General features: G+C 45.2%; 10 non-coding genes and 1 pseudogene across 10 annotated transcripts; all 11 read right to left on the minus strand.

Annotated features, from left to right (window-relative positions):
* Positions 1-11,745: 11,745 nt before the first annotated feature.
* LOC122343891 lies at positions 11,746-11,988 on the minus strand (annotated as a pseudogene).
* Positions 11,989-18,848: 6,860 nt separating this feature from the next.
* LOC122343864 lies at positions 18,849-19,013 on the minus strand. The gene has a single exon (XR_006250852.1). It is a non-coding gene; the product is annotated as a U1 spliceosomal RNA (small nuclear RNA).
* A 245-nt stretch (positions 19,014-19,258) lies between these two features.
* Positions 19,259-19,447, minus strand: LOC122343882. Its single transcript, XR_006250869.1, has one exon. It is a non-coding gene; the product is annotated as a U2 spliceosomal RNA (small nuclear RNA).
* Positions 19,448-20,780: 1,333 nt separating this feature from the next.
* Positions 20,781-20,944, minus strand: LOC122343852. Its single transcript, XR_006250841.1, has one exon. It is a non-coding gene; the product is annotated as a U1 spliceosomal RNA (small nuclear RNA).
* Positions 20,945-21,196: 252 nt separating this feature from the next.
* On the minus strand, positions 21,197-21,387 carry LOC122343873. The gene has a single exon (XR_006250860.1). It is a non-coding gene; the product is annotated as a U2 spliceosomal RNA (small nuclear RNA).
* Positions 21,388-22,787: 1,400 nt separating this feature from the next.
* LOC122343868 lies at positions 22,788-22,948 on the minus strand. Its single transcript, XR_006250856.1, has one exon. It is a non-coding gene; the product is annotated as a U1 spliceosomal RNA (small nuclear RNA).
* A 249-nt stretch (positions 22,949-23,197) lies between these two features.
* LOC122343887 lies at positions 23,198-23,389 on the minus strand. Its single transcript, XR_006250874.1, has one exon. It is a non-coding gene; the product is annotated as a U2 spliceosomal RNA (small nuclear RNA).
* A 1,375-nt stretch (positions 23,390-24,764) lies between these two features.
* LOC122343853 lies at positions 24,765-24,928 on the minus strand. The gene has a single exon (XR_006250842.1). It is a non-coding gene; the product is annotated as a U1 spliceosomal RNA (small nuclear RNA).
* Positions 24,929-25,180: 252 nt separating this feature from the next.
* Positions 25,181-25,371, minus strand: LOC122343874. Its single transcript, XR_006250861.1, has one exon. It is a non-coding gene; the product is annotated as a U2 spliceosomal RNA (small nuclear RNA).
* A 1,361-nt stretch (positions 25,372-26,732) lies between these two features.
* Positions 26,733-26,894, minus strand: LOC122343867. Its single transcript, XR_006250855.1, has one exon. It is a non-coding gene; the product is annotated as a U1 spliceosomal RNA (small nuclear RNA).
* Positions 26,895-27,145: 251 nt separating this feature from the next.
* Positions 27,146-27,337, minus strand: LOC122343885. The gene has a single exon (XR_006250872.1). It is a non-coding gene; the product is annotated as a U2 spliceosomal RNA (small nuclear RNA).
* Between the last annotated feature and the right edge of the window lie 52 nt (positions 27,338-27,389).

A 27,389-nucleotide genomic window follows, 5' to 3' on the forward strand; every position in this document is an offset into this window, starting at 1 on the left:
GCCCAGATATGCTTAAAAACCTGTTGTTCAGTGAGATAAAGCAATTTCATGCATTTTCCATGCAGAGCAATACTTTTAGTCTGTTTCTAGTTTTGGACACAGAAAGTCTTATTAGAGCTCAAAACGCACAATTTGCTTAGTTTTCGACTTCTAATGCTGTTTTAATCATTCTGAGTAAAACAACTCTAAACAAGCCCAGATATGGTTAAAAACATGTTTCTCAGTGAGATAAAGCAATTTCATGTTGTTTCCATGCTGAGCAATCCTTTTTAGTCTGTTTCTAGTTTTGGACACAGAAAGTCATATTAGGGATCAAAACGCACAATTTGCTTAGTTTTTGACTTCTATAGTCAGAAATGCTGTTTTAGTCATTCTGATAAAAACAACTCAAAACAAGCCCAGATATGAAAAAAAACCTGTTTCTCAGTGAGATAAAGCAAATTCATGTAGTTTCCATGCTGAGTAGTCCTTTTTAGTCTGTTTCTAGCTTTGGACACAGAAAGTCATATTAGGGCTCAAAACACACAATTTGCTTAGAAAAGCTGTTTTAGTCATTCTGAGTAAAACAACTCAAAACAAGCCCAGATATGATTAAAAGCCTGTTTTTCAGTGAGATAAAGCAATTTCATGCAGTTTCCATGCAGAGCAATCCTTTTTTGTCTGTTTCAAGTTTTGGACGCAGAAAGTCATATTAGAGCTCAAAACGCACAATTTGCTTAGATTTTGACTTCTAATGCTGTTTTAGTCATTCTGAGTAAAACAACTCAAAACAAGCCCAGATATGCTGAAAAACCTGTTGTTCAGTGAGATTAAGCAATTTCATGCAGTTTCCATGCAGAGCAATCCTTTTTAGTCTGTTTCTAGTTTTGGACACAGAAAGTCATATTAGCGCTCAAAACGCACAAATTGCTCAGTTTTCTACTTCTATGGTCAGAAATGCTGTTTTAGTCATTCTGAGTAAAACAACTCAAAACAAGCCCAGATATGCTTAAAAACATGTTTCTCAGTGAGATAAAGCAATTTCATGCAGTTTCCATGCAGAGCAATCCTTTTTAGTCTGTTTCTAGTTTTGGACACAGAAAGTCATATTTGGGCTCAAAACACACAATTTGTTTAGTTCTTGACTTCTAATGCTGTTTTAGTCATTCTGAGTAAATTAACTCAAAACAAGCCCAGATATGCTTAAAAACCTGTTGTTCAGTGAGATAAAGCAATTTCATGCAGTTTCCATGCAGAGCAATCCTTTTTAGTCTGTTTCTAGTTTTGGACACAGAAAGTCATATTAGGGCTCAAAACGCACAAATTGCTCAGTTTTTGACTTCTATGGTCAGAAATGCTGTTTTAGTCATTCTGACTAAAACAACTCAAAACAAGCCCAGATATGCTTAAAAACCTGTTTTTCAGTGAGATAAAGCAATTTCATACAGTTTCCATGCAGAGAAAATCATTTTAGTCTGTTGCTAGTTTTAGACACAGAAAGTCATATTAGGCCTCAAAACGCACAATTTGCTTAGTTCTTGACTTCTAATGCCGTTTTAGTCATTCTGAGTAAAACAACTCAAAACAAGCCCAGATATGCTTAAAAACCTGTTTTTCAGTGAGATAAAGCAATTTCATGCAGTTTCCATGCAGAGCAATCCTTTTAGTCTGTTTCTAGTTTTGGGCACAGAAAGTCTTATTAGAGCTCAAAACGCACAATTTGCTTACTTCTTGACTTCTAATGCTGTTTTAGTCATTCTGAGTAAAACAACTCAAAACAAGCCCAGATATGCTTAAAAAAACATGTTTCTCAGTGAGATAAAGCAATTTCATGTAGTTTCCATGCAGAGCAATCCTTTTTAGTCTGTTTCAAGTTTTGGACACAGAAAGTCATATTAGGGCTCAAAACGCACAATTTGCTTAGTTTTTGACTTCTATGGTCAGAAATGCTGTTTTAGTCATTATGAGTAAAACAACTCATAACAAGCCCAGATATGCTTAAAAACCTGTTTCTCAGTAAAATAAAGCAATTCCATCCAGTTTTAATGCAAAATAATCCTTTTTAGTCTGTTTCTAGTTTTGGACACAGAAAGTCATATTAGAGCTCAAAACGCACAATTTGCTTAGTTCTTGACTTCTACGGTCAGAAAAGCTGTTTTAGTCATTCTGAGTAAAACATCTCAAAACAAGCCCAGAAATGATTAAAAACCTGTTTTTCAGTGAGAAAAAGCAATTTCATGCAGTTTCCATGCAGAGCAATCCTTTTTAGTCTGTTTCTAGTTTTGGACACAGAAAGTCATATTAGTGCTCAAAACACACAATTTGCTTAGTTCTTGACTTCTAATGCTGTTTTAGCCATTCTGAGTAAAACAACTCAAAACAAGCCCAGATATGCTTAAAAACCTGTTGTTCAGTGAGATAAAGCAATTTCATGCAGTTTCCATTTAGAGCAATCCTTTTTAGTCTGTTTCTAGTTTTGGACACAGAAAGTCATATTAGGGCTCAAAACGCACAAATTGCTCAGTTTTTGACTTCTATGGTCAGAAAAGCTGTTTTAGTCATTCTGAGTAAAACAACTCAAAACAAGCCCAGATATGCTTAAAAACATGTTTCTCAGTGAGATAAAGCAATTTCATGCAGTTTCCATGCAGAGCAATCCTTTTTAGTCTGTTTCTAGTTTTGGACGCAGAAAGTCATGTTAGAGCTCTAAACGCACAATTTACTTAGTTCTTAGCTTCTATGGTCAGAAAAAGCTGTTTTAGTCATTCAATTTCATGTAGTTTCCATGCTTAGTAGTATTTTTTTGTCTGTTTCTAGTTTTGGATACAGAAAGTCATATTAGTGCTCAAAATGCACAATTTGCTTAGTTCTTGACTTCTACGGTCAGAAAAGCTGTTTTAGTCATTCTGAGCGAAACAATCTCACTGAGAAACATGTTTTAAGCATATCTGGGCTTGTTTAGAGTTAAGCAATTTCATGCAGTTTCCATGCAGAGCAATCCTTTTTAGTCTGTTTCTAGTTTTGGATGCAGAAAGTCATGTTAGAGCTCTAAACGCACAATTTGCTTAGTTCTTAGCTTCTATGGTCAGAAAAGCTGTTTTAGTCATTCTGATTAAAACAACTCAAAACAAGCCAAGATATGCTTAAAAACCTGTTTCTCAGTGAGATAAAGCAATTTCATGCAGTTTCCATGCAGAGCAATCCTTTTTAGTCTGTTTCTAGTTTTGGACGCAGAAAGTCATGTTAGAGCTCTAAACGCACAATTTACTTAGTTCTTAGCTTCTATGGTCAGAAAAGCTGTTTTAGTCATTCTGATTAAAACAACTCAAAACAAGCCAAGATATGCTTAAAAACATGTTTCTCAGTGAGATAAAGCAATTTCGTGCAGTTTCCATGCAGAGCAATTCTTTTTAGTCTGTTTCTAGTTTTGGACACAGAAAGTCTTATTAGAACTCAAAACACACAATTTGCTTAGTTCTTGACTTCTAATGCTGTTTTAATCATTCTGAGCGAAACAACTCTAAACAAGCCCAGATATGCTGAAAAACATGTTTCTCAGTGAGATAAAGCAATTTTATGCAGTTTCCATGCAGAGCAATCCTTTTTAGTCTCTTTCTAGTTTTGGACACAGAAAATCATATTAGGGCTCAAAACGCACAATTTGCTTAGTTCTTGACTTCTAATGCTGTTTTAGTCATTCTGAGTAAAACAACTCAAAACAAGCCCAAATATGCTTAAAAATATCTTTCCCATTCAACCATGGTAACCCCTTGACGAAATTTTTAAGTCCACACACCCAGGCGCTTCAACAAGGCGCTTCATCCAGCCGATATTGGCCAAGTTAAGTGTGACTTCTCGGACGACTTTTTCACTCGATCCCCGCCACCCTGGATGAAGAAGGCACTTCATCCAGCCGAATTTAGCCGGGATAGGTGCGATTTCTCGGATGCTTTCCTACTCGACCATGGTAACCCTGGAGGAAATTTTTAAGTCCACACATCCAGGTGCTTCATCCAGGCGATATTGGCCGGGTTAAGTACGTCTTATCGTACACTTTCCAATTCAACCATGGTAACCCTGGACGAAATTTTTAAGTCCACACACCCAGGCGCTTCATCCAGCCGATATTGGAGTTAGGTGCGACTTCTCGGACGACTTTTTCACTCGATCCCCGCCACCCTGAAAGAAATTTTTAAGCGTTCAAAACCTAAGTCCAGACATCCAGGCGCTTAATCTAGCCGATTTTGTCCGTGATAGGTGCTACTTCCTGGACTCTTTCCCACTCGACCCCCACCACCCTGCAGGAAATTTTTAAACGTTCAAAACCTAAGTCCTAACATCCAGGAGCTTCATCCAGCCGATCTTGGCCGGGTTAAGTGCGATTTCTTGGTCACTTTCCCACTTGACCATGGTAAGCCTGGAAGAAATTTTTAAGTCCACATATCCAGGCGCTTCATCCTTCTCGTACACTTTCCCACTCGACCATGGTAACCCTGGAAGAATATTTTAAGTGTTCAAAACCTAAGTCCAGACATCCAGGCTCACAGACTAAGCTCATAACAGTAACACATTACTGGGCTTGATTTGATTCAGTACCTAAGCCCAAACATCCAGGCGCTTCATCCAGCCAAACTTGGCCGGGTTAAATGCGACTTCTCGGACACTTTCCTACTCAACCATAGTAACCCTGGAAGAAATTTTTAAGCGTTTAAACCGTAAGTCCAGACATCCAGGAACTTCATCCAGCCAATCTTGGCCGGGTTAAGTGCGACTTCTCGGAGGCTTTCCCACTCGACCATGGTAACCCTGGAAGAAATTTGTAAGCATTCAAAACCTAAGTCCAGACATCCAGGCTCACAGACTTACCCCATAACAGTGACACATCACTGGGCATGATATTATTATGTAAAGGCCTGGGCCCACAGACTCACACCATTACTATAACACTTTTATGGTCATGATCTTGGCCGGGTTAAGTGCGACTTCTCGGAGGCTTTCCCACTCGACCATGGTAACCCTGGAAGAAAATTTTAAGCGTTTAAAACCTAAGTCCTGATATCCAGGCTCACAGACTAACCCCATAACAGTAACACATCACTGGGCATGATATTATTATGTAAAGGCCTGGGCCCACAGACTCACCCCATTATTATAACACTTTTATGGGCATGATCTTGGCCGGGTTAAGTGCGACTTCTCGTACTCTTTCCCAATCGACCATGGTAACTGTTGGAACTACTATTCTTATTTTGTAGTTTTATTGACATTATTGTCTCATATATCAATATGGTTTTAAAGAACTTCTGTGTGTGTGTAAAGAGTTTGGCAAAACGCTCACAAAGGACAGGACGCTGTCCAGAGCCGACACCTTGATGAACTCTTGCTGAACTCACCCCCAAGCAGATTCCGCCTAAATGATATCTAATCAGGATCAAGCACCCACAAGAAAGGAATGTGCCCTATTGTAACCTTTTTATGGGGGTGGCTTTTTCTTTATGTATAAATAAAGATGTGTGAGGGGCTGCGTTTCAGAAGCAAACTGAAGAGAGCTGGAAACAGTTTGCTTCCCTTGCAACTGAAGCGACGTCACTTGCAAGTTACACATTCGGAACAAATTCTCGTGTCTCTTATTGAGTCTTGAATTATTGAGTTGTCTTCGGGCAGGTAAAGAACCTTAAAGGGGCATCCAGACCCTACAGTAACCCTGGAGGAAATTTTTAAGTCCAAATATCCAGGCGCTTCATCCTTCTCGTACTCTTTCCCAATCGACCATGGTAACCCTGGACGAAATTTTTAAGTCCACACATCTAGGCGCTTCATCCAAGCATAACCCTAACCCTAACCCTAACCCCAACCCTAACCCCATAACAGTATCACTGGGCTTGATTTGATTCAGTACCTAAGTCCAAACATCCAGGCCCTTCATCCAGCCGATCTTGGCCGGTTTAAGAACGACTTCTTGGGCGGTTTCCCACTCGACCAAGGTAAACCTGGAACAAATTTTTAAGCATTCAAAAATCTAAATCCAGACATTCAAGCATAAATCTAAGTCCAGACATCCGACCTAAGTGCAGACATCCAGACGCTTCGTCTAGCTGATATTGGCCGAGTTAGGTGCGACTTCTCGGACGACTTTTTCACTCGATCCCCACCACTATGGATGAAATTTTTAAGCATTCAAAACCTAACTCCAGACATCCAGGCGCTTCATCCAGCCAAACTTAGCCGTGATAGGTGCTACTTCCTGGACTCTTTCCCACTCGACCCCCACTACCCTGCATGAAACCTTAGTCCTAACATTCAGGCGCTTCATCCAGCCAAACTTAGCCGGGATAGGTGCAATTTTTCGGACGCTTTCCCACTCAACCATTGGAAACCCTGGAAGGAAGTTTTAAGCAATCAAAACCTAAGCCCAGACATCCAGGCGCTTTATCCAGGCGATATTGGCCAGGTTAAGTTCGACTTCTCAGACGCTTTCCCACTCGACTATGGTAACTCTGGAAGAAATTTTTAAGCATTCAAAACCTAACCCCAGACATCCAGGCGCTTCATCCAGGCGATATTGGCCGGGTTAAGTTCGACTTCTCAGACGCTTTCCCACTCGACTATGGTAACTCTGGAAGAAATTTTTAAGCATTCAAAACCTAACCCCAGACATCCAGGCGCTTCATCCAGGCGATATTGGCCAGGTTAAGTGCAACTTATCGGACAATTTCCAATTCGTCCATGGTAACCCTGGAGGAAATTTTTAAGTCCACACATCCAGGCGCTTCATCCAGGTGATATTGGCCAGGTTAAGTGCGTCTTCTCGTACTCTTTCCCATTCGACCATGGTAACCCTGGACGAAACTTTTAAGTCCACACATCCAGGCGCTTCATCCAGCAGAACTTGGCCGGGTAAGATTGACTTCTTGGGCGGTTTCCCACTCGGTAAACCTGGAACAAATTTTTAAGCATTCAAAACCTAAGTACAGACATCCAGGTTCACAGACTAACCCCATAACAGTAACACATCACTGGGCATGATTTTATTTAGTAAAGGACCAGAATTACAGTTTTCTTTAAGGCTTGGGCCCACAGACTCACCCCATTACTATAACAATTTTATGGGTATGATCTTGGCCGGATTAAGTGCGACTTCTCTGAGGCTTTCCAACTCAACCATTGGAAACCCTGGAAGGAAGTTTTAAGCAATCAAAACCTAAGCCCAGACATCCAGGCGCTTTATCCAGGCAACATTGGCCGGGATAAATGTGACTTCTCATACGCTTTTTTACTTGACCACGGTAACCCTGGAAGAAATTTTTAAACATTTTAAACCGAAGCCCAAACTTCCAGGAGCTTCATCCAGGCGATATTGGCCGGGTTAAGTTCGACTTCTCAGACGCTTTCCCACTCGACTATGGTAAGTCTGGAAGAAATTTTTAAGCATTCAAAACCTAACCCCAGACATCCAGGCGCTTCATCCAGGCGATATTGGCTGGGTTAAATGCGACTTCTTGGACGCTTTTCCACCCGACTATGGTAAAGCTGGAACAAATTTTTAAGCATTCAAAACCTAAGTCCAGACATCCAGGCTCACAGACTAACCCCATAACAGTAACACATCACTGGGCATGCTTTTATTTAGTAAAGGTCCAGAACTAAAGTTTTCTTTAAGGCCTGGGCCCACAGACTCACCCCATTACTATAACAATTTTATGGGCATGATCTTGGCCGGGTTAAGAGCGACTTCTCTGAGAATTCCACACTCGACCATGGTAACCCTGGAAGAAATTTTTAAGCAATTAAAACCTAAGTCCAGACATCCAGGCGCTTCATCCAGACGCTTCATCCAGGCGATATTGGCCAGGTTAAGTGCGACTTCTCAGACACTTTCCCACTTGACCATGGTAACCCTGAAATTAATTTTTAAGCATTCAAAACCTAAGTCCACACATCCAGGCGCTTCATCTAGGCGATATTGGCCGGGTTAAGTGCGTCTTCTCGGACACTTTCCTACTCGACCATGGTAACCCTGGAGGACATTTTTAAGCGTTTAAAAACTAAGTCCAGACTTCCAGGCGCTTCGTCTACCTGATATTGGCAGAGTTAGGTGCGACTTCTCGAATGATTTTTTCACTCGACCCCCGCCACTCTGGATGAAATTGTTAAGCACTTGTTGGAAACTTTTTTTAGCTTCTTTTTGAGAAGAGACCAGGAGATTCGTTTTTATTTCGTTGCTGTAGTCATCTGCAAGAAGTCTTCAAGAAATCTTTAAGAAAATCGTCAAGCAATCTCCAAGAAAATCTTCAAGAAATCTCCAAGAAACAAATCTAACTGAAACATGTTAGGTTGAAGTATATATGTTTCAGAAGGGGAGGAGTACACAGAGGTGGAGACCAGTAAAACAAAAGTATGCAAATGCGGTCAGGAACTTAGCCCAGAACAGGAACTTTCCCGATCCTTGATCTATTTAGCATCTAAGTGTCATTCAAATGCATAGGTGTTGTAGAGACTAAAACAAAAGGCACAGTTGTACCTCAGGATTAGCATTCACACTTGACCTACCAGATGTTCAAGAACTGAAAGACAAAAGATAACTGTCTCGGGGCTTGGGCTTCCTGCTCTTAGAATGTTAATCACAATACACATTCAGCATATACTGTTATATTGGAATCTGTGTTTAACCTTTTAGAAATTTGTAATACAACAATCCCCCATTTGAGAGTTTTAATGACTCTCACATAACACAAATTTAATCCTTCTAAAATCCATTCTATAGCCTATGTTTAATAACATATGCTCCATCTTGCAGTCATGCAACTTGAAAAAGTTACAGGCACCTACATCTTATTATGTGTCTTTGCCTAGATTTACTTAGGTTGTAATAGTTCTTTTCAGAATCATAACTCTTGACAAATACGACATGGATGGTAATATGTCGTACAAAACTACATGATGACACAATCATGTAGTATAAGAGTGGAAGTCGTGAAGTCCATGGCGTCTGAATAACTGTGACGTCTGTTTCCTGTAGTCCATTTCCCCTGTAGAATCATTCGGATGACTCTTTGTCCTCATGAAGCTTGTTCATGGATGTCTGAGGTGAAACTTTAAATCAGGGTGCTGCATATGAGACGACCTGGCATATACACGGACCTGAAACACAAGAACACAGAGAAACAGCAGACCAGCAGTATTCATGCATAGGCATTTTTAGACTTCTGGTGATCGTATAGTGGTTTAAATTTTGATGATTGTATAGTGGTTTTGTTGACCTAGTCTTAAGTCATTTGACACCTATGGACCAGTGAGGTAAGGATAGACTAGTGGATGGGAAAGGCCTATGAGGGAAATCTTCATCGCAGGGGTTGGCCCCCGGGGCCTGTTGCGTTCGGTTCTTCCCTGGGCTCCTCACTGGTCTATGTGTCCTAGTCTGTCCCTGTAGGTGATTTGTAAACCATTATTGTAAAAAAAAAACATCTTCATCCTCCAATGAAACATCAGTCATGGCAAACATCATAAAATAGAGGATAGGTGTAATTTGGAGTGTGCTGTAGTATAACTTTGAAGGCTGTGAGTGTACTTAACTAGCATTCTCTCAATGGAAGGAGACACTTTAAATTAAGTACTCACCGCCCTAACAGCTAACACCTGAGCAAACTGCTCCAACTGTTGGGTAAAGTGGGGAGGGGCTGCTTCAGAGTAGCTGACAGACTGAGTGGGAGCTGTGTAAAGCTGTTTCTCCTAAAGTCTTTTTGCTTTTCCTGCACTCTTTCATCCAGTGTCCAGATTTTCCACAGTAATGGCAATTGCCCTCCCTCTTAGGACATTTACCTTTCTGCCTGTTCTCTGTGTTGACCTTAAAGGATGCTGCTGCAATCCTTACTCTGGCTTTAACATCAGAGTCTCTTTCCCATGTAGGTGAGGGTAAGCTTTGGGAGATTCTCTCTATATCTTTAGGTCCAAGCATTTTTGCAATGGTTTGGACCTGGACAACAGAAGAGTTGGGAAGAACACTTTCAACTGACTCAATTCCCTGAGATCTTCTCCTAGCACCACATACCTTCACTGAATCTACAGGCACCTCAGTTTCAAAGAAGGCTTGCAAATCAGGATATGTGCTATCAGGCTGATTAACTTCCACCTCAGTTTTTTCTGAAACTTTGTTGTGGTTTAAATTTTTTGTCAAAGCCGATATTCTAGCACATAGCTCTTGGTTCTGTTCCTCTAGTTCTGAGATGCGCTGAGATTGTTGTGTAGCTAGTGCTAAGCCAAATTCCCTGTGGCAGCAGATAATGCCTTTCAAATTGTTCTTACGTAAACATGCTCCTAAAACCTTTTTACACTCCTCTACAGACCAAGTCTTGTTTGGATGGATCTTACATTTCTGAGTTAGCTTTTGTCTAAACATTTTATTGAATTGTACTTTTATTTTTTTTCAGGAAATAAAGAAATGAAGTGCCTGGCAGACCAGTGCAAAAAAAACTAATAAAAGTAATTTTGACAGATCCTGTCTCTCAAAGGCCTGTAAAATCTGTAGATGTTCCTCTGGGCCATCTTCCTCAATACAAGGAGGGTGGCTCTCTCCTCTTATAGTGGTAATATTGTGAAGCACAACACAAGCCACTATAATGTCGCATGCCCTCTCTGGACTAACCCGGAGCCCACGCAGACACTGAAACTGAGATTTGAGGATCCCTATAGTCATCTCCACCTTGGCCCGTGTTCGGCTGTGAGCCAGGTTAAAGCGTGTCTGTGGTCCAGGCTCAGGTTCAGGGTAGGGTGTCATTAAATAGGGCAGACAAGGGTATCCTCTGTCCCCCAGCAAGTAACCATTGTACTGTCCTGTAATGATTGAAGTGTACAACACAAATATAGTAAAAAGGGAAAAAAAAATTGTATAAAGTAAAACATACCCTGCTGAAATGCCTGGCATCATGCACAGATCCTGGCCATTTTGCCTCGACATTGGTAATTATTTGGTTTGCCTCACATATTACCTATGTAGTGGAAAAAGTAGACTTTCATGATTTTAAGAAGGGAAAAAAGTTAAGTTGTAACCTGCACATTGATACTATGAACAGATTTCCTATTAACATAGTCTCCCTCATTTATTGATGGAGCTTTGATAGGAATACGATTGCCATCAATGAACCCAATTACATTTGGAAACCCTGAAACAGAAAGTTATGGAAGTATGAAGTGTGTGTGCATAATGAATACATGTATAGTTATCAATAATATGATAAAATATGCATCATAGATTTTACTACAAAGGACAAACCTGCCACTCTGTGGAATTCGTCTTTAATAACAAGCAGAGGTTTATGGCCAGGGAACTGTACAAACGTGGGTAAGAACTGTTTAAGTGCCAGACACACTGAACGAATGGTTCGACACACAGTTGCCTTTCCCACATGCTCCGAATCGCCCACACTGTACAAAAATAGCCAGACGCTTAAAAAACCTAAGTGCTATGCACAAAAGTGTCTCCCCTGCCAGGTAAGTATGAAGGCCCAGGCGGCCATTCCGAGGTTCCATTCCCCTCTCTGACATCCTCTTCAAGGGTGACCCCCCCCGCCCCACGTGACTCCCACGCCGCCCACGACGACTCCCAGAAGCCCTCGGGCGCTGAGCGTTTCACAGGCAACGCCCTTTAATCAAGCACACCCCCGACTGAACACAACGACCGCTTCGGGACGACTCCAAGAGCTCGTCAGAGGGGAGATTTCAACAAACGGTAACAGCACACACTTGCTCTGCCATTGGTAACAACGAAAGGAGAAGCACACCGTTCCTGGAAACACTGCAATACCAGGCCGATGTTTGGAGTGGACGGAGCAAGCCCCGGCTCCAGCTCCGTGGTCCAAAAATCAATTTAATATGCAGTCCCCGGGTAGGGGACGTATCAGATATTAAACTGATAAGAACAGATTTTTTTTTTTTTTTTTTTTTTCAATTTTATTGTCACCATTTGCATTTTTTCATACACATTTTCCAGACCACACTTTAAAAACAAGCAATTAATTAATAACAATTACATATGGTTTGAAAAACAATATTTGTTAAAAGCAATCACGTAAAACCAGTGTGTTTGCCTGTTTTTTCTTTGTAAACTCCATTTGTGTTTTAAAAAGTATACATATGAAAATACAATTAAAATAACCAACAAGTACCATGAAAGATATAAATAAATAATAAAAAAATTCCTTTTCTTAAAAAAAAGTCATCTATTGTGCAAGACCGAGGGTAAGTCCTTATCAACTCAGGCTTCACCCTGCTCCCCTGAATAAGGCTGCGGGATGTAACTTTATCGGCTCAGCGGAGATCCCCTCTCCTCCGGCCCGCTGGCCCGCTGTTCCCGTAACCATGGTGGTGAGGGTGCATCTACGGGCAGCCAGGGTCGGTGGCGGCCGGGACCCTTTTCGTGCGACCCCGGCCCCCCCGTCCGAATATCGTCGCCCGGTACCCCTGCAGCATTGATGTTACCTTTAGCTCGCATGCATGGAGGGATACCGTAACGCGCTTCCCCACCAGCAGGTTTCTGGTGGCCCAGATGGCATCCTTGATGACGTTGAGGGTGAGCCAGAGCGAGGTAAATTCTTTTGTGGTCAGATCCTTCAAGCCCCGGCCCACCCCATGGATGGCGAGCTGGTACCCTAACTGGGCCCCACCCGCTGGTAGGCACGGGTAATACAGGGGGCCGGTCTTGGCCCACAGGTCCCGCGCAGCTCTGCACTCCCAGAGCAGGTGTCGGACGGTCTCCGGGGAATTGCACCCGGACCGAGGGCAGTGCGGGTTTTTGGCCATGCCTCTGGAGTGCATAACCGCCCTGACCGGGAGGATCTCGTGCGCCACCATCCATGACAAATCTTTGTGCCTATTCTGGAGAGCAGGGTGAGCAGCGTTCCTCCAAACTTCTTTGGCCTCACTTAAAGTAAGGCCTGGAACTGGACTCACCGGTTCTCGGTCCTGCACAAGAGAGACGAGATGCTTGTGGTTAGTTAAAATGGTGACATCTTGTGTTTCTAAAAAATATTTCTTTAAGAACTTTTTGATAAAACAATATTCCTTGGGAAGGTTAAAAGCCACCGGGGTTTTTAAATCGATGGGTAAAATCTTTAGCGCTCTCAAGTAGGACCCCATCCAAAAACGCGTCATTGCAGCCGTCTTGCTTTCCTTTGATGGGGTCACGGCGTAGTTGATGTGCAGGGCGGTGAAGCGGCTGCCTAAAAACAGATGGGGGTCTGGGAGACCTTTTCCTCCATTTCCCGGCCTTTTCTTCACCACCTCTCGCTTTAGGCGCTCCCACTTGGACCCCCACAGGAAGTAAAACACTGCCCTCTCCAGCTCTGCCAGGAATTGCCGAGGGGGACTAAAAACAGAACAGACGAGTAAAATCAGTGGCAAAATCACTGCTTTAAAAATTAAAATCTTGCCCTCTAACGTCAGCTGTCGTAGTCTCCAAAACCCCAGTCTTTTTCTAACTTTCCCTAGCATGTCAGTCCAGTTTCCCCGTCCTCCACCCTCTTTATCAAATTTAACACCTAAAACTTTTAAATCGTCCTCTTTAAAAGCCAAATCAAGTCCACCAGTGTCCACATTGTCCCACGATCCGAATCCGAAGAGCTGGGCCTCGGACTTGTTTCTGTTGAGCTTGGCGCCCGAGGCCCGACCGTACCAGTCAGTCAAGTCCAATGCTCTTCGTACTGATAAATAGTCCGTGGCTAAAAGAGTTATGTCGTCCATGTATAAAACACAGGTCGCCGTCAGTCCACCAGTCCCAGGAACGTCGAGTCCTTTGATCCATTTATCCCTTCTCAAGATCTGTGCTAGTGGCTCGATACAAGCCACATACAGAAGAGCAGATAAAGGACATCCCTGACGGACACCACTGTGGATCTTCACAGCTTTAGACAAATGCCCATTTACGAGGATTTTGCTAGTTAGGCCCTTGTACAGCAGTCCCACCCAAGCTATAAATCTTTCTGGAAACCCCATTTTTTGCAGTACCTGAAAGAGGTACTGATGCGAGACTCTGTCAAATGCTTTTTCAAAGTCTAAATTTAGGACTACTAGCCGGATGTTTCTGTCTCTCGCATAACAGATGGCGTCTCTAATCAGCACTAGGCTGTCTGTTATCTTTCTTCCGGGCACGGCACAAGCTTGATCTGGGTGAATCACGTCCTCTAAAACAGTCGACATACGTGTTGCTAAAATTTTGCTAAAAAGTTTGCAATCTACGTTTAAAAGAGTAATTGGTCTCCAATTTCCTAAGTCAGTCTTGTCTCCTTTTTTGTACAATAAGGACACTATCCCTATTCTAAAACTGTCTGGAAGTCTGTCGAGAGTCTCAAAGTCATTAAAAACTGCCAATAAATCGTGTGCTAAAACGTCCCAAAATTTAAGATAAAACTCTAGGGGAAGTCCATCTGCTCCTGGGGACTTCCCCCTTTTAAAACTTTTAAGAGCATTTTGTGTTTCTAAAATCGTAAAATCTTGGGATAAAAGATTATTTTGGCAGTCGACTTTCTTTTCTAAAAAATTTAAAACTTCCCTTGTCGTGTCCGGTTGTACATTTCTTTGGGTGTATAAATTCTCATAAAATTGTTCTATCCCTTTTAAAATTTCCTCTGTATTACTGGTTTCCCTCCCTCCTACCCTAATTGTAGTTATTGCCCCTCCCCTTGATATTATTTTTTTAAAAAAATATCTTGTACACTTTTCTCCTTCCTCTATTTCTCTTTCTTTGCTTCTTAAAATTACTCCTTTACTTTTGTTCTTGGCTGAGACTGACATTTCTTTTTTGATTTGTTTTATTTCATCGCTAAAATCGAAACCATTATTTAAAAGATTAAAATACCTTTGTAGTCTTTTCTGCAGCCCCATCATGTATCGCTTTTCCCTATTCTTTTTTTCTTTCCCTACCTTCATAAAAAACTGTCTTGTCCGGTCTTTTACCATTTCCCACCACTGTGCTCGTGTATCGTAAAAGTCTTGGAGGGTCTGCCATTGGCTGAACTGTTCTCTGTATTCGCTGACTACTTCCTCATCCTCTAAAAGGGAACAGTTCAGCTTCCACAGCCCTCCCCCTACCGTCACACCCGTGGGCAGTGAGAGGGTGCAAGACAGCATCATGTGATCAGAAAAGAAAAGGGGGGTTAATGTAGCATCAGACGGCGGGTAGTCCCTCGTAAACACATAGTCGATTCGAGAGGCTCTGGTACCATCACCACTGAACCAGGTGAAGCCCTCCTCTCTTTGATGCAAGATTTTAAAACAGTCAACTAAGTTAAAATCTCTGACTAGATTTTTTAGTAAAACTGATGATTTGTCCACTTTAAAATCCTCCCCGACCCTCTTTCTGTCTGATTTCGATAAAACACAGTTAAAATCCCCTGCTACGACTAGGGGGGCCCTACCTACCATATGGGGCTGCAGGTCTTCTAAAAGTTCATACCTCTCATTTTTTCCTGTACAACCATACACATTTAAAACGTTAAAATCCTTACCTAAAAAAGTCAGATTTGCTAAAAACACCCGCCCGTCCCTCACCACAGTGCAGCCCTTCACCAAAATGTTGGGGTTATTTATTAAAATGGCAACACCGTCATTTTTGCTAAAATTGGACCCACTCCAAATGGAAGGCCCCGGGGTCCAGAGCTCCTCCCACTCCCTGTAACTTGATAAAAAGGGCAGACCACATTCTTGCAGTAAAAACAGATCTGACTTAAAAGATTTTAAAAAATCCAACACACTCTGTGCTCTTGTTTTGGTCTTCACACTTCTCACATTGAGGGTAGAGATTGTGAGAGCCATGAGCAGTATGGTTAAAAGGGTATGAGTCATTTTAAAACTACAGACAACAAAAGACTACAAAAATATGTTTAAAATCATGTTATATCTTGTAGCACTTGCTTTTCCTTTTCCCCAGAGAAACTGGGATCGGGAACGCAAGTGCTTGACGCCTCAGAGGCCACAGAGAGAGCCTCTTGTGTCTCTTTTGGCGACGATGATCTCTGCTTAACGTGCAGAAAGGAAGCCTCATTTGGGGAACCTAGGGGCCACATACGCTCCAGATCTTCCGAGCTGGAAGTATGTGGCTGGTGTGCAGCCCTAGCTTTTTTCTCCTTTGTTTTAACCAAGGGAGACCCCGCAGGTCTTTTTTGCACCTGAGCATTTTGGAGGGAACACTCTGTTTCACTCCCACTATATTCCTCCAACCCATCCGAGACTGTCTCCAATGAGGAAACAGTCTCCTCCTCCTCCTCCTCCTCCTCCTCCTCCTCCTCCTCCTCCTCCTCCTCCTCCTCGTCCTCCTTCTTCTCCTCCTCCATTTTGTCCTTTTCCTTTTCCATATATAAAACTTCTTCTCCATGTCCAGAACTGGTGGTTGACTCCGCCCCTGTAGCTGCCCCACCTCCTTCTTTCTGTCCAATCCCTGAGGCCGGCTGGGAGTATGAAATTCCCGCCAAAACCTCAGGGGCCACCTCCTCCTTTCTTTGTTCAATTTCTTTGCTCAGTGGGGCAGCCATTTTGAGCTTGTTGGCAAAGCTTTTAGGGCAATCTCTGTAGAGATGTTTGAAGTCTCCACAAAGGTTGCACCGTCTGCCATTGGTGCATTCTTCAAAACTGTGTCCAATTTCTTTGCACTTCCCACAAACTATTTCTTGGCATGCTTCAGCTAAATGTCCTACTCTACCACATTTCCGACATAGCTTGGGCATGCCTTGATAGTGGATGTAGCCTCTGTTCTCTCCAAGCACGATCATAGAGGGCAGATGTTTCAGGCCTTGGTAGCCCCCAGCGTCTTCCCACTGTTTAATGGGAATTCGCCAGGAGCATGTCCAAATGCCATCATCATCCAGCACCTTGACCGGCTGGCCGCGAACGGTGCAAAATCTACCCAACCACACACAGATATCTTCCCCAGTCACAGTTTCATTGAACATTCTGACAATCACAGTTTTAAATGTGTTGTCAGTCAGTTTTTCCACTGAAAACATGGAGAACTGGGTTTTAACAAAATCGAATCTTTGCCAGAAATCACTCAGCAGGGAAGCAGTCTTAAAACTAACATCAAATCCTTTGTTCAGGGGCAGAGTCAACAAACAATTCAAATCCGTTGCTTTAAAATGTAGGGTCTGTTGGACCAGCTTTCTAGAAAAGTCCAAACGGGACATGCCAAGGAGCTTTCCATCGACCTCTTTAAATAAGAAACGCACGCTGTGGTGCCTCCTCATGCCGGCACGAGCAGCCGACATGATGGAGGCACCACTAGCAAGCTGCGGCTAAAATATACAATAAATAAATTAAAAACCTTACCTTAAAACAATTTGATCACCTGCAAGAACAAGTCCTCTGCAAATAAAGCCGCTTGTCGTTTACCTCCTGAAGAGTAGAGGCTATGTGTGACAAGCAACACACAGGCCCAAAAGATCCTTCAAGAGGCGATCGCTGTCTCTTCCTCGTGACCAGATATATGATCTTAGCCAAAAGGCCGAGAAGCGATGCCGCCACGAGACAGCGGGGAGAAAGCTGGAATGAGCGGCTCCACGCTCTGCCATGGTTACGTCGCAGAAGGGGGTAGTGGTACCCCAAATCGGACCACCTATGCACGGGCTTAAAATGCCCTGCCACGACTAGGGGAGCCCTAACTGACATGTGGGGCTGCAGGTTTTTAGAAAGGTTTATATCTATCTTTTTTTCTTTCTTTTTCTGTAAAAACCGTTCGCATTCAAAACAATAAAGTCCTTACCTACAAAGGCCAGGTTAGCTAAAATAGCCCCGCCCCTTTCCAAGATATCGGGGTTGTTTGTTAAAATGGCGACACCGTCATTTGATCTGACTTCAAAGATTTTAAAAAGGCTAACACACCCTGTGCTCTTATTTTGCTCTTCACACTTCTCACATTGAGGGTAGAGATTGTGAGAGCCATGAGCAGTATGGTTAGGAAGGTAGAAAGCATTTTAAAACCGAGGACCATAAAAGACTGCAAAAATATATTGAAAATAATCTTATATCTTGACCACTCTGTTTCCCTCCCACTGGATTTCTCCAGCCCGTCCGAGACCGCCTCCAAGGAGGAAACCGTCTCCTCCTCCTCCTCCTCCTCCTCCTCCTCCTCCTCCTCCATTTTGTTTTCTTCCCTTTTTCAGAGGCGGGGTTTCCTCCCCCTGTACAGCGCCAATGGTTGACTCCAGCCCTGTGGACGCCCCACTTCCTCCTAGCTGACCAATCCCTGAGGCCAGCTGGGAGTTTGAAATGTGCTCCAAAACCCCAGGGACCGCCTCCTCCTCCTCCTCCCTTTGTTTATTTGTTTGGTGGCCCTGCGGGGCGGCCATTTTGAGCTTGTCGGCAAAACTTTTGGGGCACACTCTGAAGAGGTGTTTTAAATCTCCACAAAGATCGCACCGCCTGCCATTGGTACATCGTTCAAAACCGTGTCCAATTTCTTTACAGCCTTTAAGGCGAGATAAAAGAAAAACGAATGAATAAAGGACAGCCAAAACGAGCGTGAAAAACAGCTAGAGCTAGGCAACAGCCCGATCGACTTGAAAAGTGAGGTCTGTCAGAAATTTGCACTAAATGGCCCACCGGGGTGTCCGCTCCTGCTCCCGGCGATCGACTGTCCAGCAAAGCTCAGCTACAACTCTAATCAAACACACCCGGAGGGACTCAGGCAAACAACGCCGAGCAACAGTCAGACCGAGCAACAGTCAGACCGATCGATCTCGAAAACAGAGGGCTGTGAGAAATCTGATCTAAACCTTAAACAAGTCAGAAAGACAGACAACAAACACTACAAAAGAAAAACAAGGAGAGAAAGCTACAAAAGAAAAACAAGGAGAGAAAGATCATCTGCTTTGTTCGACCAATTTTTTCAGGGGAGAGCGCGAACGCAGTCCCCCACTACCATAAATTATGCAGTCGAGATTCCCACATTTGGGGAATTCGCGCAGGGGTCAGCACAACCGAGTGCAATGGTCGAGCCTCGCCCTGGGTGAACCACCTTCTTGATCATGGTGTCTCCCCTGCCAGGTAAGTATGAAGGCCCAGGCGGCCATTCCGAGGTTCCATTCCCTCTCTGACATCCTCTTCAGGGGGTGACCCCCCGCCCCACGGGACGACTCCCAGAAGCCCTCGGGCGCTGAACGTTTCACACAGGCACGCCCTTTAATCAAGCACACCCCGACTGAACACAACGACCCGGGACGACTCCAAGAGCTCGTCAGAGGAGATTTCAACAAACGGTAACAGCACACACTTGCTCTGCCATTGGTAACAACGAAAGGAGAAGCACACCGTTCCTGGAAACACTGCAATACCAGGCCGATGTTTGGAGTGGACGGAGCAAGCCCCGGCTCCAGCTCCGTGGTCCAAAAATCAATTTAATATGCAGTCCCGGGTAGGGACGTATCAGATATTAAACTGATAAGAACAGATACTACACTTGATCTTAGCCAAAAGGCCGAGAAGCGATGCCGCCACGAGACAGCGGGGAGAAAGCTGGAATGAGCGGCTCCACGCTCTGCCATGGTTACGTCGCAGAAGGGGTAGTGGTACCCCAAATCGGACCACCTATGCACGGGCTTAAAATGCCCTGCCACGACTAGGGGAGCCCTAACTGACATGTGGGGCTGCAGGTTTTAGAAAGGTTTATATCTATCTTTTTTTCTTTCTTTTTCTGTAAAACCGTTCGCATTCAAAACAATAAAGTCCTTACCTACAAAGGCCAGGTTAGCTAAAATAGCCCCCCCTTTCCAAGATATCGGGGTTGTTTGTTAAAATGGCGACACCGTCATTTGATCTGACTTCAAAGATTTTAAAAAGGCTAACACACCCTGTGCTCTTATTTTGCTCTTCACACTTCTCACATTGAGGGTAGAGATTGTGAGAGCCATGAGCAGTATGGTTAGGAAGGTAGAAAGCATTTTAAAACCGAGGACCATAAAAGACTGCAAAAATATATTGAAAATAATCTTATATCTTGACCACTCTGTTTCCCTCCCACTGGATTTCTCCAGCCCGTCCGAGACCGCCTCCAAGGAGGAAACCGTCTCCTCCTCCTCCTCCTCCTCCTCCTCCATTTTGTTTTCTTCCCTTTTTCAGAGGCGGGTTTCCTCCCCCTGTACAGCGCCAATGGTTGACTCCAGCCCTGTGGACGCCCCACTTCCTCCTAGCTGACCAATCCCTGAGGCCAGCTGGGAGTTTGAAATGTGCTCCAAAACCCCAGGGACCGCCTCCTCCTCCTCCTCCCTTTGTTTATTTGTTTGGTGGCCCTGCGGGGCGGCCATTTTGAGCTTGTCGGCAAAACTTTTGGGGCACACTCTGAAGAGGTGTTTTAAATCTCCACAAAGATCGCACCGCCTGCCATTGGTACATCGTTCAAAACCGTGTCCAATTTCTTTACAGCCTTTAAGGCGAGATAAAAGAAAAACGAATGAATAAAGGACAGCCAAAACGCAGCGTGAAAAACAGCTAGAGCTAGGCAACAGCCCGATCGACTTGAAAAGTGAGGTCTGTCAGAAATTTGCACTAAATGGCCCACCGGGTGTCCGGTGTCCGCCCGGCGATCGACTGTCCAGCAAAGCTCAGCTACAACTCTAATCAAACACACCCGTAGGGACTCAGGCAAACAAACGCCGAGCAACAGTCAGACCGATCGACTCGAAAAAACAGAGGGCTGTGAGAAATCTGATCTAAACCTTAAACAAGTCAGAAAGACAGACAGCAAACACTAAAAAGAAAAACAAGAGAAAAGCAAAAGAAAAACAAGGAGAGAAAGATCATCTGCTTTGTTCGACCAATTTTTTCAGGGGAGAGCGCGAACGCAGTCCCCCACTACCATAAATTATGCAGTCGAGATTCCCACATTTGGGGAATTCGCAGGGGTCAGCACAACCGGAGTGCAATGGTCGAGCCTCGCCCTGGGTGAACCACCTTCTTGATCATGGTGTCTCCCCTGCCAGGTAAGTATGAAGGCCCAGGCGGCCATTCCGAGGTTCCATTCCCTCTCTGACATCCTCTTCAAGGGTGACCCCACCCGCCCCACGGGACGACTCCCAGAAGCCCTCGGGCGCTGAACGTTTCACAGGCAACGCCCTTTAATCAAGCACACCCCCGACTGAACACAACGACCGCTTCGGGACGACTCCAAGAGCTCGTCAGAGGGGAGATTTCAACAAACGGTAACAGCACACACTTGCTCTGCCATTGGTAACAACGAAAGGAGAAGCACACCGTTCCTGGAAACACTGCAATACCAGGCCGATGTTTGGAGTGGACGGAGCAAGCCCCGGCTCCAGCTCCGTGGTCCAAAAATCAATTTAATATGCAGTCCCCGGGTAGGGGACGTATCAGATATTAAACTGATAAGAACAGATACTACACTTGATCTTAGCCAAAAGGCCGAGAAGCGATGCCGCCACGAGACAGCGGGGAGAAAGCTGGAATGAGCGGCTCCACGCTCTGCCATGGTTACGTCGCAGAAGGGGGTAGTGGTACCCCAAATCGGACCACCTATGCACGGGCTTAAAATGCCCTGCCACGACTAGGGGAGCCCTAACTGACATGTGGGGCTGCAGGTTTTTAGAAAGGTTTATATCTATCTTTTTTCTTTCTTTTTCTGTAAAAACCGTTCGCATTCAAAACAATAAAGTCCTTACCTACAAAGGCCAGGTTAGCTAAAATAGCCCCGCCCCTTTCCAAGATATCGGGGTTGTTTGTTAAAATGGCGACACCGTCATTTGATCTGACTTCAAAGATTTAAAAAAAGGCTAACACACCCTGTGCTCTTATTTTGCTCTTCACACTTCTCACATTGAGGGTAGAGATTGTGAGAGCCATGAGCAGTATGGTTAGGAAGGTAGAAAGCATTTTAAAACCGAGGACCATAAAAGACTGCAAAAATATATTGAAAATAATCTTATATCTTGACCACTCTGTTTCCCTCCCACTGGATTTCTCCAGCCCGTCCGAGACCGCCTCCAAGGAGGAAACCGTCTCTCCTCCTCCTCCTCCTCCTCCTCCTCCTCCTCCTCCTCCTCCTCCATTTGTTTTTTTTCCTTTTTTCAGAGGGGGTTTTCTCCCCTGTACAGCGCCAATGGTTGACTCCAGCCCTGTGGACGCCCCACTTCCTCCTAGCTGACCAATCCCTGAGGCCAGCTGGGAGTTTGAAATGTGCTCCAAAACCCCAGGGACCGCCCGCCTCCTCCTCCCTCCCTTTGTTTATTTGTTTGGTGGGCCTGCTGGCGGGCGGCCATTTTGAGCTTGTCGGCAAAACTTTTGGGGCACACTCTGAAGAGGTGTTTTAAATCTCCACAAAGATCGCACCGCCTGCCATTGGTACATCGTTCAAAACCGTGTCCAATTTCTTTACAGCCTTTAAGGCGAGATAAAAGAAAAACGAATGAATAAAGGACAGCCAAAACGCGAGCGTGAAAAACAGCTAGAGCTAGGCAACAGCCCGATCGACTTGAAAAGTGAGGTCTGTCAGAAATTTGCACTAAATGGCCCACCGGGGTGTCCGCTCCTGCCCGGCGATCGACTGTCCAGCAAAGCTCAGCTACAACTCTAATCAAACACACCCCAAACAAACGCGAGAACTCAGGCAAACAAGAGAGGGCGCTGAGCAACAGTCAGACCGATCGACTACAAAACACGCTCTAGCAACAGAGCGATCGGGCTGTGAGAAATCTGATCTAAACCTTAAACAAGTCAGAAAGACAGACAGCAAACACTACAAAAGAAAAACAAGGAGAGAAAGCTACAAAAGAAAAACAAGGAGAGAAAGATCATCTGCTTTGTTCGACCAATTTTTTCAGGGAGAGCGCGAACGCAGTCCCCACTACCATAAATTATGCAGTCGAGATTCCCACATTTGGGGAATTCGCAGGGTCAGCACAACGGAGTGCAATGGTCGAGCCTCGCCCTGGGTGAACCACCTTCTTGATCATGGTGTCTCTCCCTGCCAGGTAAGTATGAAGGCCCAGGCGGCCATTCCGAGGTTCCATTCCCCTCTCTGACATCCTCAAGGGTGGGTGACCCCCACCACCCCGGGACGACTCCCAGAAGCCCTCGGGCGCTGAACGTTTCACAGGCAACGCCCTTTAATCAAGCACACCCCCGACTGAACACAACGACCGCCGGGGCGACTCCAAGAGCTCGTCAGAGGGAGATTTCAACAAACGGTAACAGCACACACTTGCTCTGCCATTGGTAACAACGAAAGGAGAAGCACACGTTCCTGGAAACACTGCAATACCAGGCCGATGTTTGGAGTGGACGGAGCAAGCCCCGGCTCCAGCTCCGTGGTCCAAAAAAATCAATTTAATATGCAGTCCCCGGGTAGGGGACGTATCAGATATTAAACTGATAAGAACAGATACTACACTTGATCTTAGCCAAAAGGCCGAGAAGCGATGCCGCCACGAGACAGCGGGGAGAAAGCTGGAATGAGCGGCTCCACGCTCTGCCATGGTTACGTCGCAGAAGGGGGTAGTGGTACCCCAAATCGGACCACCTATGCACGGGCTTAAAATGCCCTGCCACGACTAGGGGAGCCCTAACTGACATGTGGGGCTGCAGGTTTTAGAAAGGTTTATATCTATCTTTTTTTCTTTCTTTTTCTGTAAAAACCGTTCGCATTCAAAACAATAAAGTCCTTACCTACAAAGGCCAGGTTAGCTAAAATAGCCCCGCCCCTTTCCAAGATATCGGGGTTGTTTGTTAAAATGGCGACACCGTCATTTGATCTGACTTCAAAGATTTTAAAAAGGCTAACACACCCTGTGCTCTTATTTTGCTCTTCACACTTCTCACATTGAGGGTAGAGATTGTGAGAGCCATGAGCAGTATGGTTAGGAAGGTAGAAAGCATTTTAAAACCGAGGACCATAAAAGACTGCAAAAATATATTGAAAATAATCTTATATCTTGACCACTCTGTTTCCCTCCCACTGGATTTCTCCAGCCCGTCCGAGACCGCCGCCCAAGGAGGAAACCGTCTCCCCTCCTCCTCCTCCTCCTCCTCCTCCTCCTCCTCCATTTTGTTTTCTTCTTTTTTTCAGAGGCGGGGTTTCCTCCCCCTGTACAGCGCCAATGGTTGACTCCAGCCCTGTGGACGCCCCACTTCCTCCTAGCTGTCCAATCCCTGAGGCCAGCTGGGAGTTTGAAATGTGCTCCAAAACCCCAGGGACCGCCTCCTCCTCCTCCTCCCTTTGTTTATTTGTTTGGTGGCCCTGCGGGGCGGCCATTTTGAGCTTGTCGGCAAAACTTTTGGGGCACACTCTGAAGAGGTGTTTTAAATCTCCACAAAGATCGCACCGCCTGCCATTGGTACATCGTTCAAAACCGTGTCCAATTTCTTTACAGCCTTTAAGGCGAGATAAAAGAAAAACGAATGAATAAAGGACAGCCAAAACGAGCGTGAAAAACAGCTAGAGCTAGGCAACAGCCCGATCGACTTGAAAAGTGAGGTCTGTCAGAAATTTGCACTAAATGGCCCACCGGGGTGTCCGCTCCTGCTCCCGGCGATCGACTGTCCTGCTCCAGCGATCGACTGTCCAGCAGCTACAACTCTAATCAAACACACCGTGAGGGACTCAGGCAAACAAACGCCGAGCAACAGTCAGACCGATCGACCGATCGACGAAAACAGAGGGCTGTGAGAAATCTGATCTAAACCTTAAACAAGTCAGAAAGACAGACAGCAAACACTACAAAAGAAAAACAAGGAGAGAAAGCTACAAAAAAAAAACAAGGAGAGAAAGATCATCTGCTTTGTTCGACCAATTTTTTCAGGGGAGAGCGCGAACGCAGTCCCCCACTACCATAAATTATGCAGTCGAGATTCCCACATTTGGGGAATTCGCAGGGGTCAGCACAACCGGAGTGCAATGGTCGAGCCTCGCCCTGGGTGAACCACCTTCTTGATCATGGTGTCTCCCCTGCCAGGTAAGTATGAAGGCCCAGGCGGCCATTCCGAGGTTCCATTCCCCTCTCTGACATCCTCTTCAAGGGTGACCCCCACCCGCCCCACGGGACGACTCCCAGAAGCCCTCGGGCGCTGAACGTTTCACAGGCAACGCCCTTTAATCAAGCACACCCCCGACTGAACACAACGACCGCTTCGGGACGACTCCAAGAGCTCGTCAGAGGAGATTTCAACAAACGGTAACAGCACACACTTGCTCTGCCATTGGTAACAACGAAAGGAGAAGCACACCGTTCCTGGAAACACTGCAATACCAGGCCGATGTTTGGAGTGGACGGAGCAAGCCCCGGCTCCAGCTCCGTGGTCCAAAAATCAATTTAATATGCAGTCCCCGGGTAGGGGACGTATCAGATATTAAACTGATAAGAACAGATACTACACTTGATCTTAGCCAAAAGGCCGAGAAGCGATGCCGCCACGAGACAGCGGGGAGAAAGCTGGAATGAGCGGCTCCACGCTCTGCCATGGTTACGTCGCAGAAGGGGGTAGTGGTACCCCAAATCGGACCACCTATGCACGGGCTTAAAATGCCCTGCCACGACTAGGGGAGCCCTAACTGACATGTGGGGCTGCAGGTTTTTAGAAAGGTTTATATCTATCTTTTTTTCTTTCTTTTTCTGTAAAAACCGTTCGCATTCAAAACAATAAAGTCCTTACCTACAAAGGCCAGGTTAGCTAAAATAGCCCCGCCCCTTTCCAAGATCGGGGGGTTGTTTGTTAAAATGGCGACACCGTCATTTGATCTGACTTCAAAGATTTTAAAAAGGCTAACACACCCTGTGCTCTTATTTTGCTCTTCACACTTCTCACATTGAGGGTAGAGATTGTGAGAGCCATGAGCAGTATGGTTAGGAAGGTAGAAAGCATTTTAAAACCGAGGACCATAAAAGACTGCAAAAATATATTGAAAATAATCTTATATCTTGACCACTCTGTTTCCCTCCCACTGGATTTCTCCAGCCCGTCCGAGACCGCCTCCAAGGAGGAAACCCTCCTCCTCCTCCTCCTCCTCCTCCTCCTCCTCCTTTTCCATTTTTTTTCCCTTTTTCAGAGGGGGTTTCTCCCCTGTACAGCGCCAATGGTTGACTCCAGCCCTGTGGACGCCCCACTTCCTCCTAGCTGACCAATCCCTGAGGCCAGCTGGGAGTTTGAAATGTGCTCCAAAACCCCAGGGACCGCCTCCTCCTCCTCCTCCCTTTGTTTATTTTTTTTGGTGGCCCTGGGCGGCCATTTGAGCTTGTCGGCAAAACTTTTGGGGCACACTCTGAGAGGTGTTTTAAATCTCCACAAAGATCGCACCGCCTGCCATTGGTACATCGTTCAAAACCGTGTCCAATTTCTTTACAGCCTTTAAGGCGAGATAAAAGAAAAACGAATGAATAAAGGACAGCCAAAGCGAGCGTGAAAAACAGCTAGAGCTAGGCAACAGCCCGATCGACTTGAAAAGTGAGGTCTGTCAGAAATTTGCACTAAATGGCCCACCGGGGTGTCCGCTCCTGCTCCCGGCGATCGACTGTCCAGCAAAGCTCAGCTACAACTCTAATCAAACACACCCGTAGGGACTCAGGCAAACAAACGCCGAGCAACAGTCAGACCGATCGACTCGAAAACAGAGGGCTGTGAGAAATCTGATCTAAACCTTAAACAAGTCAGAAAGACAGACAGCAAACACTACAAAAGAAAAACAAGGAGAGAAAGCTACAAAAGAAAAAAAACAAGGAGAGAAAGAGAAATCAAGGAGAGAAAGATCATCTGCTTTGTTCGACCAATTTTCAGGGGGAGAGCGAACGCAGTCCCCACTACCATAAATTATGCAGTCGAGATTCCCACATTTGGGAATTCGCAGGGGTCAGCACAACCGGAGTGCAATGGTCGAGCTCTCGCCTGGGTGAACCACCTTCTTGATCATGGTGTCTCCCCTGCCAGGTAAGTATGAAGGCCCAGGCGGCCATTCCGAGGTTCCATTCCCTCTCTCTGACATCCTCTTCAGGGTGACCCCCCCCCCCCCCGGGGACGACTCCCAGAAGCCCTCGGGCGCTGAACGTTTCACAGGCAACGCCCTTTAATCAAGCACACCCCCGACTGAACACAACGACGCTTCGGGACGACTCAAGAGCTCGTCAGAGGGGAGATTTCAACAAACGGTAACAGCACACACTTGCTCTGCCATTGGTAACAACGAAAGGAGAAGCACACCGTTCCTGGAAACACTGCAATACCAGGCCGATGTTTGGAGTGGACGGAGCAAGCCCCGGCTCCAGCTCCGTGGTCCAAAAATCAATTTAATATGCAGTCCCGGGTAGGGGGGACGTATCAGATATTAAACTGATAAGAACAGATACTACACTTGATCTTAGCCAAAAGGCCGAGAAGCGATGCCGCCACGAGACAGCGGGGAGAAAGCTGGAATGAGCGGCTCCACGCTCTGC

Source organism: Puntigrus tetrazona, chromosome 4 (genome assembly GCF_018831695.1).
Source record: "Puntigrus tetrazona isolate hp1 chromosome 4, ASM1883169v1, whole genome shotgun sequence".
In the NCBI taxonomy this organism is placed as follows: Eukaryota; Metazoa; Chordata; class Actinopteri; order Cypriniformes; family Cyprinidae; genus Puntigrus; species Puntigrus tetrazona.